The sequence below is a fragment of the Carlito syrichta genome, unplaced genomic scaffold (genome assembly GCF_000164805.1).
Source record: "Carlito syrichta isolate Samal-C Ts95f unplaced genomic scaffold, Tarsius_syrichta-2.0.1 Scaffold316290, whole genome shotgun sequence".
Taxonomy (NCBI): domain Eukaryota; kingdom Metazoa; phylum Chordata; class Mammalia; order Primates; family Tarsiidae; genus Carlito; species Carlito syrichta.
Genome location: NW_007260386.1, coordinates 367,266 through 379,162, shown reverse-complemented (window position 1 = coordinate 379,162; position 11,897 = coordinate 367,266).

Below are 11,897 nucleotides of genomic sequence, written 5' to 3'. Positions count from 1 at the left end.
GGGAGCAGCCACTGCACTCCAGTCTGGGTGACAGAGTGAGACTCCAACTCAAAAAAAAAATTACATCTTTCAGTTTATTGGGCATAGTCTGCAGGAAAGTCAAGGATCCCCTGAAGCTACTTACTGGGAGTACATAGGAGATAAGGGGACTCTCAGGAATGTGCTCAGGAATATGTCTCTCAGTTTATTGGGCATAATCTGCAGGGAAGTTAAGGATTCTTTGGAGCTGCTTACTGGATGTACATAGGAGAAGGAGATAAGGGAAGAGAGCACACGTTTTATTAGCTCTCAGGAATGCAAAGGAGTGCTTGAACCCTTGTCATGCCCTTCTCTAGGGGCTGCAGCAATATGAGCAGACATTAGCGGGTCTCTGTATCGACGGGACACTGCACTTACTCTCATCAAGGAGAGATTGCCAATTTCTAACTATGTCTCTGCTTCTAATGGTAGATTGGAAACTCCATGAGGAGAGGATCTGTACTGTCTTCACTGTTGTAGCTCCAGAATCTGGTTCACACAAATATTCTAAGATGTATGGAGTAGGGGGAGGAAATAACAGAACAAGGAGGGCAGACAAGAGCTGGAGGAAGGAGATATTAGTGACCTTACTCTACTGTCCTGTAGAATATGCCCAAGTTTTCAGATGACCCAGCTGCCCATGCCTTTTCTTAGAAGTCAGCAACAATCATCCAAGTCCTCCGAGTAAATCTGATTTTTTTCAGGGGGAAAAAAGTGATGGGCTCAGGGTTTTGGTAGGTTTCTGATATATGGCATGTCTGCTATCCTCCTTTCTGAATATTTCTGAAGGGAGAGGAGAGTATGCTCCGGTCCCCTTCTTTTCATGATGAGATCTGAGTCCTCATACAATCTTGTGAGTTGGCACTAAACACGTACACCACACCACATTTTATATCTTCCATTGGGGGTGTATATCATCTTTGTGTTTACTTCTCTGCTTGTATTTCTGGGGAGAAGAACGATGTTCTTATTTGACCTTTTAAACCCAGAGTGTCTACTGCAGCAGATTACAACTGTAGGCCCTTCACAAAGGTTCTCTGAGTCAAATGAACAGATCTAAGAGGATATGAGAGTGGTGAGGACACAGACTGAGGCAACGTAGCAGAGTCTGAATAAAAAGAACATGCACGGCCAGAATCCAGAGATTTTTCCAACAAATCACAGTAGTACAGAAACACCTGCCAAATGCAACAAAAGTGAGCCAGAACATGCCACACTACCAAGTGGTATGATGATCCCCCATTTTTAAGTTTCCATTTATTAAATACTTTCTATATGCCAGATACTGTAAAAAGAGTTTACATAAATTATATATTCACCCTCATTTTATAGAGAAGATAAATGAGGATCAAAGACTCCCCTGCCACATGGCTAGTTAAGCTGCAGAATAGACCTTGAGACCCCACCTGTCCCTCTCTGCAGCACAGGGTTTAGGTTTCAAAACAACACTGCCTCCTTGCCTTGTCCTGTTGTTGTTCAGTATGGCACTGAGTGGTCTACTCCCGAGAGACTGTGGTGTCTGGCAGGCTATCAGAAAGGACTTGCGTTGATGTTTCATAGGCCTAATTCATGTCTACTGTCATCTACTTTGCTTTCACAGATCAGATACTTCCCTCCCTCCAGTTTCAAGTTCTCAGGAATATGTTTTCTGAAACTGGAAGGGAACAAATAGAGGTCGAATCAGAACAGACCCTACTTCTGGCTTTATTTGGTTCCTTCATTCTTAACAGATACAAAAAGATAAAATGAGAACCAGTTGAGGGAAACTGCCGGGCGGGGGCAGGGGGGGCACACTGAGATAACACCATTATCCTTGTGACACATCTGTTCTTGTTTAGTTACCAAAAAAAATGACCCTGATTTTGTGACAATTCACATACATGCAAATACATGATGCGTGCATGCACGTGCACACAAATGAATCTGGGAGGAAATGCACTAAAAAAGTAACAGTGGTTCACTGGATAGTGAGAATAAAAGCATGTATATATTTCATGTTTATGTTTTCCTATTTGTTTCCTACAATGATTATTTTACTTTTAAAATCAAGAAGAATCAAGTCTTAACTACTATCCCAAAAATCACAGTGAACTGGGAGTCAGAAGAGCTGACAGTAAGAACTACGCTTATTCCTTTTTTTTTTAACTTTTAAATTTTTTATTTTAAGGATGTTGGGTACAATTTAGGGTTAGGTATACAAATGTTCATTATGCAGATATCCTTGTTGATGGGGTGTGCCTCCCCTCCCCTGGCAGTTTCCCTCAACTATCCATCGCACCCTTCCTCCCTTGGCAGTTTCCCACTATTGCCAGTCCCTTTCTTATAGTATTATAATTGTTCAAGGTCCATGTATGAGTGAGAACATATGATACTCTGTTCTTTGCTTCTGTGATAGATCACTGAGTACGATAGACTCTAAATCCATCCAAGTTGCTGCAAAGTCCACATGTTTGTCCTACTTTATGACTGCATAATACTCCATTGTGTATATGTTTCACATTTTTTTATCCAGTCCAGTTTCGATGGGTAGCACGGTTGCTTCCATGTTTTTGCTATTGTGAATAATGCTACAAAAAACATGCATGTGCAGGTATCTTTTTGATAGAACGATTTCGTTCCTCCAGGTATAGTCCCAATAGGGGGATAGCTGGGTCATATGGAAGGTCAATTTTTAGTTCTTTCAGAAATCGCCAAAGAGGTTGCACTAATTTGCAATCCCACCAGCAGCGTAGAAGGGTTCCCTTTTCCCAGCATCTGTTGTTTTTTGTTATTGTTGATGGCCATCCTGATGGAGTTAGGTGGCATCTCAGTGTGGTTTTAATTTGCATTTCTTTGATGACTAGTGAGGCTGAGCATTTTGTCATGTATCTGTTGGCTACTCTTATGTCTTCTTTTGAGAAGTGTCTTTTGCCCATTTTTTAATGTGGCTGTTTGTTTTTTTCCTTTCAACATGTTTGAGTTCCTTGTAAATCCTGAATGTTAGATCTTTGTCAGATATACAGTTGGCAAATATTTTTTTCCCATTCTGTGGGCTGTCTCCCCACTCTCTTGATGGTTTCTTTGCCTTTGCAAAAGCTTTTCAGTCTGATGAGGTCCCACTTGTCTATCTTTTCTCTTACAGCCTAGGTACTTGGGGTTTTGATCGGGAATTGGTTACCAGTTCCAATTTCCATTGTCTCCTGTATTTTCTAAGATTCTTATAGTTTGAGGTTTTACGTTTAGGTCTTTGATCCATTTAGAGTTAATTTTTGTGTCTGGTGATGGTAGGGATCCTATTTCAATCTTCTGCATGTGATCAGTCAGTTTTCCCAGCACCATTTACTGAATAGGTTCTCCTCTCCCCAGTGGTTGTTGTTGGAGGCTTTGTCAAAGATGAGTTGGTTGAGAAACTGAAGCTTTGCTTCCAAAATCTCTATCCTGTTCCATTGGTCTGTCTGCCTGTTCTTGTACCAATACCAGGTTGTTTTGATTATTGTAGCCTTATAGTAACGTTTGAAATCTGGAAGTGTGATACCTCCTTCTTTGTTTCTTTTGCTAAGGATTGTTTTAGCTATTTTTGGTCATTTATGTTTCCATATGAATTTCTGTATTGTCATTTCCAGGTCTGTTGGTAACTTAATGGGTATTGCATTGAATCTGTAGATTGCCTTTGGTAGAATGGACAGCTTAACAATGTTGATTCTTTCTATCCATGAGCATGGAATATTTTCCCATTTGTTTGTGTCATCTTTGATTTCTTTGAGCAGCACTTTGTAGTTCTTGTTGTAAAAGTCTTTCACTTCTCTGGTTAGGAAGCTGCCAAGGTATTTCATTTTTTTTGGTGGCTACTGTGAATGGGATTGTGCTTTTTATTTGGTTCTCCACCTGCTTGTTGTTGGAGTATAAGAATGTATCTGTCTTTTGCACATGTATTTTGTACCCCGAGACTTTGCCAAAATCCTTTATCAGTGTAAGCAGGTTCTTGAAAGATTCTCTTGGATTTTTGAGGTATAGGATCATATCATCAGCAAAGAGCGATAACTTAACTTCCTCTTTTTCTATTTGGATACCCCTAATGTCCTTCGCTTGTCTAATTGTCTAGCTAGGACTTCCAACACAATGTTGAACAAGAGGGGTGAGAATAGGCAGCCTTGTCTTGTTCCAGTTTTCAAGGGAAAAGTTTCCAGTTTCTGTTCATTTAGCAATATGCTAACTGTGGGTTTATTGTAGATGGTGCTTACTATTTTGAGGTATGTTCCTTCTATACCTAGGTGTTTGAGGATTTTGATCAAGAACGGATGCTGGATGTTATAAAAAATTCTTCTGCATCTAATGATATAATCACGTAGTTCTTATTTTTACATCTGTTGATGTATTTAATTACATTTATGGTGAACCAGGAACTACACTTATTTCTAGCAGTAGTAAAACCTGGAGCAAGCCACTTAATTTCTCTATGACTCAGATTCATAAACTATTAAATAAAAGTTCTGACTCCAAATGACTACAAAAGAATCGTCGCAAGGATTAGAGGGATAATGTACATCAAAGTACTTATTAAACTATACATGAACCTGTGACAGCATTGTTGTTATGTAATAGTGATGGTTATTACTTGGCAGCAAGCAAAGTTTTGGAAACTCCATCCAACTCCTGAATCTACCACAGTCTAGCAGTAGTCTCCTTTAAAAGCAAAATGAATATTTGAATTCAAAATTTCAAAATCATATGGCTTTCTCTGGGAAGTTTCATAATCTTTTCATTACCCTAGATGATTATTATCAAATGGATGTCCTCAGAGACACTAATAGGCTTCACTCTCATAAGGGAAGGAGGAAAGGGGAAAGAAATATAATGTACTTTGTGGAAACATTCTATTTTTTCCAAGATATAAAAATCATAAGACATGGAATCAAGTTACAGAGGTGTAATACCCCCCAAAGAGAAAAATTAGACTGTGAAATTACTTTGTTAGGTGTATTTTTATTTTAATTCAAACCATACATTTCAACCTCTTAATGTTCTGGGTTTTAAGGAAGGATACTGAAGGCTGACAGAAGCCAAGCATTTAAAATTCAGGAGCAAAGGGAAAGGGGAAGGTACAAACTTAAAAAAAAAAAAAAAAAGCACAAACCATCTTTTTTTATTGCCCCAGACTTTTCTCTAGAGATCATACTAAAATTTTTGTATTTTTTCTCAAGAACAATGAACAGACATAAAAGGAATTTTTCCAGAAAAATGAAGAAAACCAAATTTATTTTAAGTGAGAAATAAGCAAAATTAACTGTGACTTCAGCAGAAGCTGAAGGTTATGTGCTTAATTGACATGCAATAACTGTACATATAAATGGAGTACATAGTGTATACATGTTGATACATGTATACAATATGTAATAATCAAATCAGGGTAATTAGCATTTACTTTTTTAATAAATCACTTATTTCCTGAATATAGGCAATGAAATTACTCATATTTATTCAACATTCAGATAGTAACATAACTATTTTGTGATCCATTCTGTTGTATAAATGTGAATTTATCTTTCCTTTTTTAAAAAAATTTATTTTAAAGATGTGTTGTACAATTCAGGGTTAGGTATACAAATGGGCATTGTACAGGTAAAGTTTGGACTCACTTTGGTCTCCATGTCACCTGGTTTGAGATCAGTTACTCTTATGATGAAATGTGGCCACCCCCACCCCCAGTAGTTTCCCATTACTGCCAATCCCTTTCTTATTGTATTATGATAATTGTTCAGGGTTCGCTTATAGTGAGAACACGTGGTACTCCGTTCTTTGTTTCTGTGGTAGATCACTGAGTATTATAGACTGTAAGCCAATCCAAGTTGCTGTGAAGTTCATAATTTTGTCCTTCTTTATGACTGTGTAATATTCCACCGTGTATATGTACCACTTTTTTGTTATTTTATCCAGTCCTCTTTCGATGGGTATCATGGTTGTTTCCATGCTTTTGCTATTGTGAATAATGCTGCAATAAACATGCATGTGCAGGTATCTTTTTCATAGAATGATTTGAGTTTCTCAAATCATTCTATGATGTATTCTCAGAAGGGGATTGTTGAGTCATATGGAAGTTTAATTTTTTAGATCTTTTAGGAATCGCCACACTGTTTTCCAGAGAGTTGTACTAGTTTGCCCTTTCACTGACAGTGTAGAAGTGCTTCCTTTCCCCCACATCCTCTTCAGCATCTGTTGTTTTTTGAGTTATTAATGATGACCATCCTGACTGGAATTAGGTGGTATCTCAGTGTACTTTTAATTTGCATTTCTTTAATGATTAGTGGAGCTGAGCATTTTTTCATGTATCTGTTGGCTGCTCGTATGTCTTCTTTTGAGAAGTTGTATGTCTTCGTCTTTTGAGAAGGTGAAGTAAAAGAATTTTCATCACCTCAAACATTTATCATTTCTTTGAGTTAAGAACATTCAATATCCTCTCTTCTAACTGTTCAAAAATATACATAACTTTTTAATTCTAGTCATCCTACAATTCTGTAGAACACTAGAACACATTTTACTTATCTAGCAGTAATTTTATGTTTATTAACCAACCTCTCCCTATTGTTCCCTTCCCTCAGTTTTTTCCAGCCTCCATTAACCACAATTCTACTCTCTACATCTACGAACTTAATTTTTTACTTACTTCTACTTCTTAATTTTTTTTTTTTTAGTTCTCACATGAGTGAAAGTATGCAGTATTTGTCTTTCTGTGCCTGACTTATTTCACTAATATAAAGTCCTCTGGGCTCATTCATCTTGTCACAAATGACAGGATGTCATTCTTTTTTGATGACTGAATAGTAGTTCATTGTATATACGAAGAGAGAACCCCCCCCACAACAAATTATTTTTGGGAGGGTGGGCCTTTTGTAGTACAGGTTTCCTCCACTAGATAAGTGTTCTGGGAACACAGTAGCATCAGTGTATCAGCTAGTGTTGCTGTAAAAGGCTGCACTCAGCTTCAGATAAATTTTTGTTTGAGATTCTTTCAATGTGTTATCCATTTCATGATGGGTGATTTACATGAACAACCTGCCCACACTATGCTGAGTATTCAGTAGTTTTTGACAAAAACCAGCAGGACTCCCTGCTTATTCACCCTCCTTATTCACCCAATCTCACCCTGAGTGACTTTTGTTTCCCCAGATGAAGAAAGTCCTCCAAGGGAAATATTTTGTCAATAAAGAAGAGGTGAAACAAAAAACAGCAGAAGCACTAAAAGGCTTCAAAATTTATGAGTTCAAAAACTATTTTAAGCAGTGGGAAAAGTATCTTGATAGGTGTATTGTAAAAAAAAAAGAATACTTTGAAGGTGACTGTGGTTTAAAAATGTAAGAATAAAATACACAATTTTTAATAAATAAATCCCAGATTTTTTTAGTTCCCCCTAGTATATACCACATTTCCTTTATCCATTTGTCTTTTGACTAACATTTAGGTTGATTCTGTATCTTGGCTATTGTGAATAATGCTGCAATAAACATGGGGGTGCAGATATCTCTTTAACATACTGATTTCCTCCCATTAGAATAAATATCCGGTAATGGGATTGATTGCTGGATTATATGATATTTCTATTTTTAGTTTTTTGAGAAACCTCAATACTGTTTTCCGTAATGGTTGTACTCATTTACATTTCTACCAATAGTGTATAAAAGTTTACCTCTCTCCACATTCTCACAGCATTTGTTAATTTTTATCTTTTTAATAAGTCATTCAAACTAGGGTAAGATGATATATCACTATGGCTTTAATTTGCATTTCCCTGATTACTGATGTTGAGCATTTATAAATATACTTGGTGATCATTTTTAGTTCATCTTTTGAAAAATGTCTACTTAGATCTTTTGCACATTTTTAATTGGATTCTTTTTTTACTGTTTAATTATTTGAGTTCCTTGTATATTCCTGATATTTAGTCCCTTGTCAGATAAGTAGTTTGCAAATATTTTCTCACATTTCATAAGTTGTCTCTTTAAGTTTTTGATTATCTCATTTACTGTATGGAAGCTTTTTGAGTTTACTATAAACCCATTTTTCTATTTTTGCTTTTGTTGCCTGTGTGTTTCAACTGTTATCCATAAAATCTTTACTCACTCCAATGTCCTAAAGTGTTTTCCCTATGTTTTCTTCTAGTGGTTTTATAGTTTCAGGTTTTACATTCAAGTCTTTCATTCATTTTGAGTTGATTTTTGTATTTCATGAGAGATAGGAGTCTACTTTCATTCTTCTGCATGTGAATATTCAGTTTTCCCAGCATTATTCACGGAAGATGTCTATTCCCCAGTATATGTTTTAGTGCCTTTTTCAAAGATCAATTGCAGCCAGGCGCAGTGACTTAAGCCTGTAATCTCAGCACTTTGGGAGGCTGAGGTAGGGGATTGTCTGAGCTCACAGGTTCAACAACAGCCTGGGCAATTTGGCCTCTTCTTTAAAATAAATAAACAAACAAATAAATAAATAAATAAAATTAACTGGGCATGGTAGCAGGCATCTGTAGTTCTGGCTACTTGGAAGGCTAAGGCAGAAGTTTCGCCTGAGCTCAGCAGGTCGACACTGGGGTGACCATGAGCATGCTGCTGCTCTCCAGCCTTGGCGACAGAGTGAGACTCCAACTTAAAAAGAAAAAAATCAATTGGATGTAAATATTAGGTTTATTCTGGGTTCTCTGTTCTCTTTCTTTGGTTTAGGTGTCTGTTTTTACACCAGTACCATGCTGTTTTGGTTTCTACAGTTTATTTGTAAATTATTAAGTCAGGTAGTGTGATGCCTCCAGCTTTGTGTTAAGAAGGAAAAAAAATAGTGAATAGAACAAAGGAGATGAGAATTATCCTCTGTTGTATGCTCATCTAATTACTGCTGCAGTACTGTGTTTATTTTTAAGACCCAAGGGTAAAGGGTACCCGGAGAAGGGTGTGGGACCCCAGGACTACCTCTCTAGGGAAAAACTTAGAACCAATGTCTTATCAGAAACTGTTGAACAATGAAGATATTTCCTCAGATGAAAGAGATTAAGTGATCATGGTCTTTTAGAATTTGATGTACTGCCCAAACTGCTGGTTGTCTCAGAGGGGAGATCAGCTTGAGGCAGACACTCTGCTGGGAAATAAAATGTGTACATTTTGCTGCTTCCATTGGTCTATTCTTCTTCAGGTCCTGACCCTTAAAGATATAATACTAAGACTGAGGGATCTCCATAAAAAACACTCTTGGAAAAACTTAAGTTGGAAATGGATATAACTGTCCATATAATTATTTAAACTGATAATGCACTTCTGATCCAGGAATAAGTCAGTATTCAAACAAAACACTGAATTCTATGTTATTTATTTACAGATAATCTCAAAGTTACAGAAACCTAAAACTACATCCTGTATTTATTTAACAAACAAACAAAAAAGGGATATAAAAATATTCCTTAGGCAGAACTATTTTCTGAGAAGTAAACATAAAATAAGTACATGAATGCTTTTATTACCTCAAGCCATCTCTTGTTATTAACAAAAAAACTTTTAATAGTACTAGTTTCTGCATGAAAAGATGAGGCATCTTTATGTGCAAAAACTCTCAAAAGATATGTAATTGTTCTTTATACATGTTTCAAGTAATAAATTATTTATCTGCAAGCTATAGTATTAAAATATGAAAATAAAATTAAAGCATTACTTCTGTTTAAACATTTTTATTATGGTCAAATATATATATAGATGTAGATATAGATATACCATTTTATCCATTTTTCAGTGCACAGTTCTGTGACATTAAGTATATTCACAATGTTGAAAACCCACCATCATCATGTATCTCCATAATTTTTCATCATTACAAACTCTGGACTTATTAAATAATAACTTCCCATCTCCTGGTAACCACTATTGTACCTGTATTTCTTACTCTTGTTTCTTTTTTTTTTTTTTTTTTTTTAGTTGGAGTTTTACTCCATCACCCAGGCTGGAGAGCAGTGGCACACTCATGGCCACCCCAGCATCGACCTGCTGGACTCTGGCAATCCTTCCACCTCAGCCTTTCAAGCAGCCAGATCTACAGACGTGCACTACCACGCCAGGCTAATCTTTTTTGATTTATTGTAGAGATGAGGTCTCACCAGGTTGCCCAGGCTATTCTCAAACCCGTGGGCCCAGGCAATCCCTTCATCTCGGCCTCCCAAATTGCTGGGATTACAGGCTTGAGCTACTGCACCACCATGCCCAGCTAATTTTTTGATTTATTGTAGAGACTAGGTCTCGCAAGTTGCCCAAGCTGGTCTCGAACCCATAGGCTCAGGCAAATCACTCACCTCTGCCTCCTAAAGTGCTGGGATTACAGACTTGAGCCACTGTACCCAGCCCATGTTTAATTTTTGAACTGCCATAATGTTTTTCACAGTATCTCATCATTTTACATTCCCACTAGCAGCGCACAAGGGTTCCAATTTCTTTATGTCCTCACCAACATTTACTTTGTTTTTAAACAATAACCAGCCTAATGAGTATAAAGTGGTAAGGGTATTGTTTTAAATTGTTGGTAGATATGTGTTTTTAGCAGTCATAACGTATGTCATATATGTGATTATACCGTTTGGACAGACATACAGTTTGGACAGGCATACTGTGGGTTATGTTGCGAATGAACCTGCAAGGTGACCTTATGATTTTCCATATCTGTTTAACATATTTGTCCAATTGCTGTCAATTATTAATCAGTTTTTTTCCTTTAAGTCACCTGGGAGTCAGAGTTGTGGATTCTGGACCCAAATTAGTGAAAAGAGATTGCAGCCTTAGGCAGATTTGTCTTTCAAGCTTATATTTTGCAATATGAAGGCACAGAGTACATGGCTTTTAACTACTCTTAAAGTAAAAGCAAGCTTCTTAAAACAGCCTTCAAAGCCTTTCAGTATCTTCCCTACTTGTCTTTCTAGTCATCGCCCTGCAATCATCTTCTTTGTTATCATTGTAGAGTTCTCTTTTCAGCTCTTTATCATTCCTTGTTCCCTTCTACCACAGGACATTTGCACCCTATCTTCTCCTTTCCTTGAAGATTCCTTTCTTTGGAATTCTTCTGCCTTTTGATCCCCTACTTAACATCTAGTTCTCCAGATTTCAGCTCAAGGGTCACTTTTTCAAAGATACCTTGCCTATGTGCTCTCTCAATCCATTATAAATATTATTAACTTATGTTAAAAAGAGAATACTTTTTAAAGCAGGTGTATTAGTTGAGGAGGTACACTAGTAAATTTTTACTAGTGTACCTCCTCAACTAATACACCTGCTTCTCTAAACCATCCATTCTGTGGGTACAGGCACCAATGGCTTCTTTTCATGGAATACCCCAGAGCCTTGCCAAGGGACCAACACATAGATGACATTTTTATCAGTTAGAAAATTTTGGTTGTCACTAACAGAAAACTCCACCTTGACTTACTCAAGCAAAAGAGTAATTTAAAACACACACAGGGCTAAATTTAGGCATCTCTTAAAACCAGAGACAGATTCAAGGGCCATATCTTCACATGTAAACATCCTTTTGTAAGCCATGGACACAGGGTTCCTCTGTGTATCCCTAGTAATGGGTTGAGGGTCCTGAAAGTAACTGCCGAAAACTCAAGAATGAAGTTTCAGGGAGTAGCATGTCAGATCCAGCTTTATTTTATCAGCATAGTGTGAACATCATTGCATCTGAGAGCTAAGCATGAGCCCAACTGTGCAAATGCACACCACTGGAAAAATCAGAGTTTCTTCTGTAGGAGATTCATGTGCATTGGCAGAGAAAAGTGAGTCCAATTTGCCTTGCTGAGAGCCTACTTCTTTTCCTTTCTGTGGCTTTGTCAGGCGTAAGAATATAAACATCACCCTTGCCTTTTGAATAAAGAAAAAGAAATCACA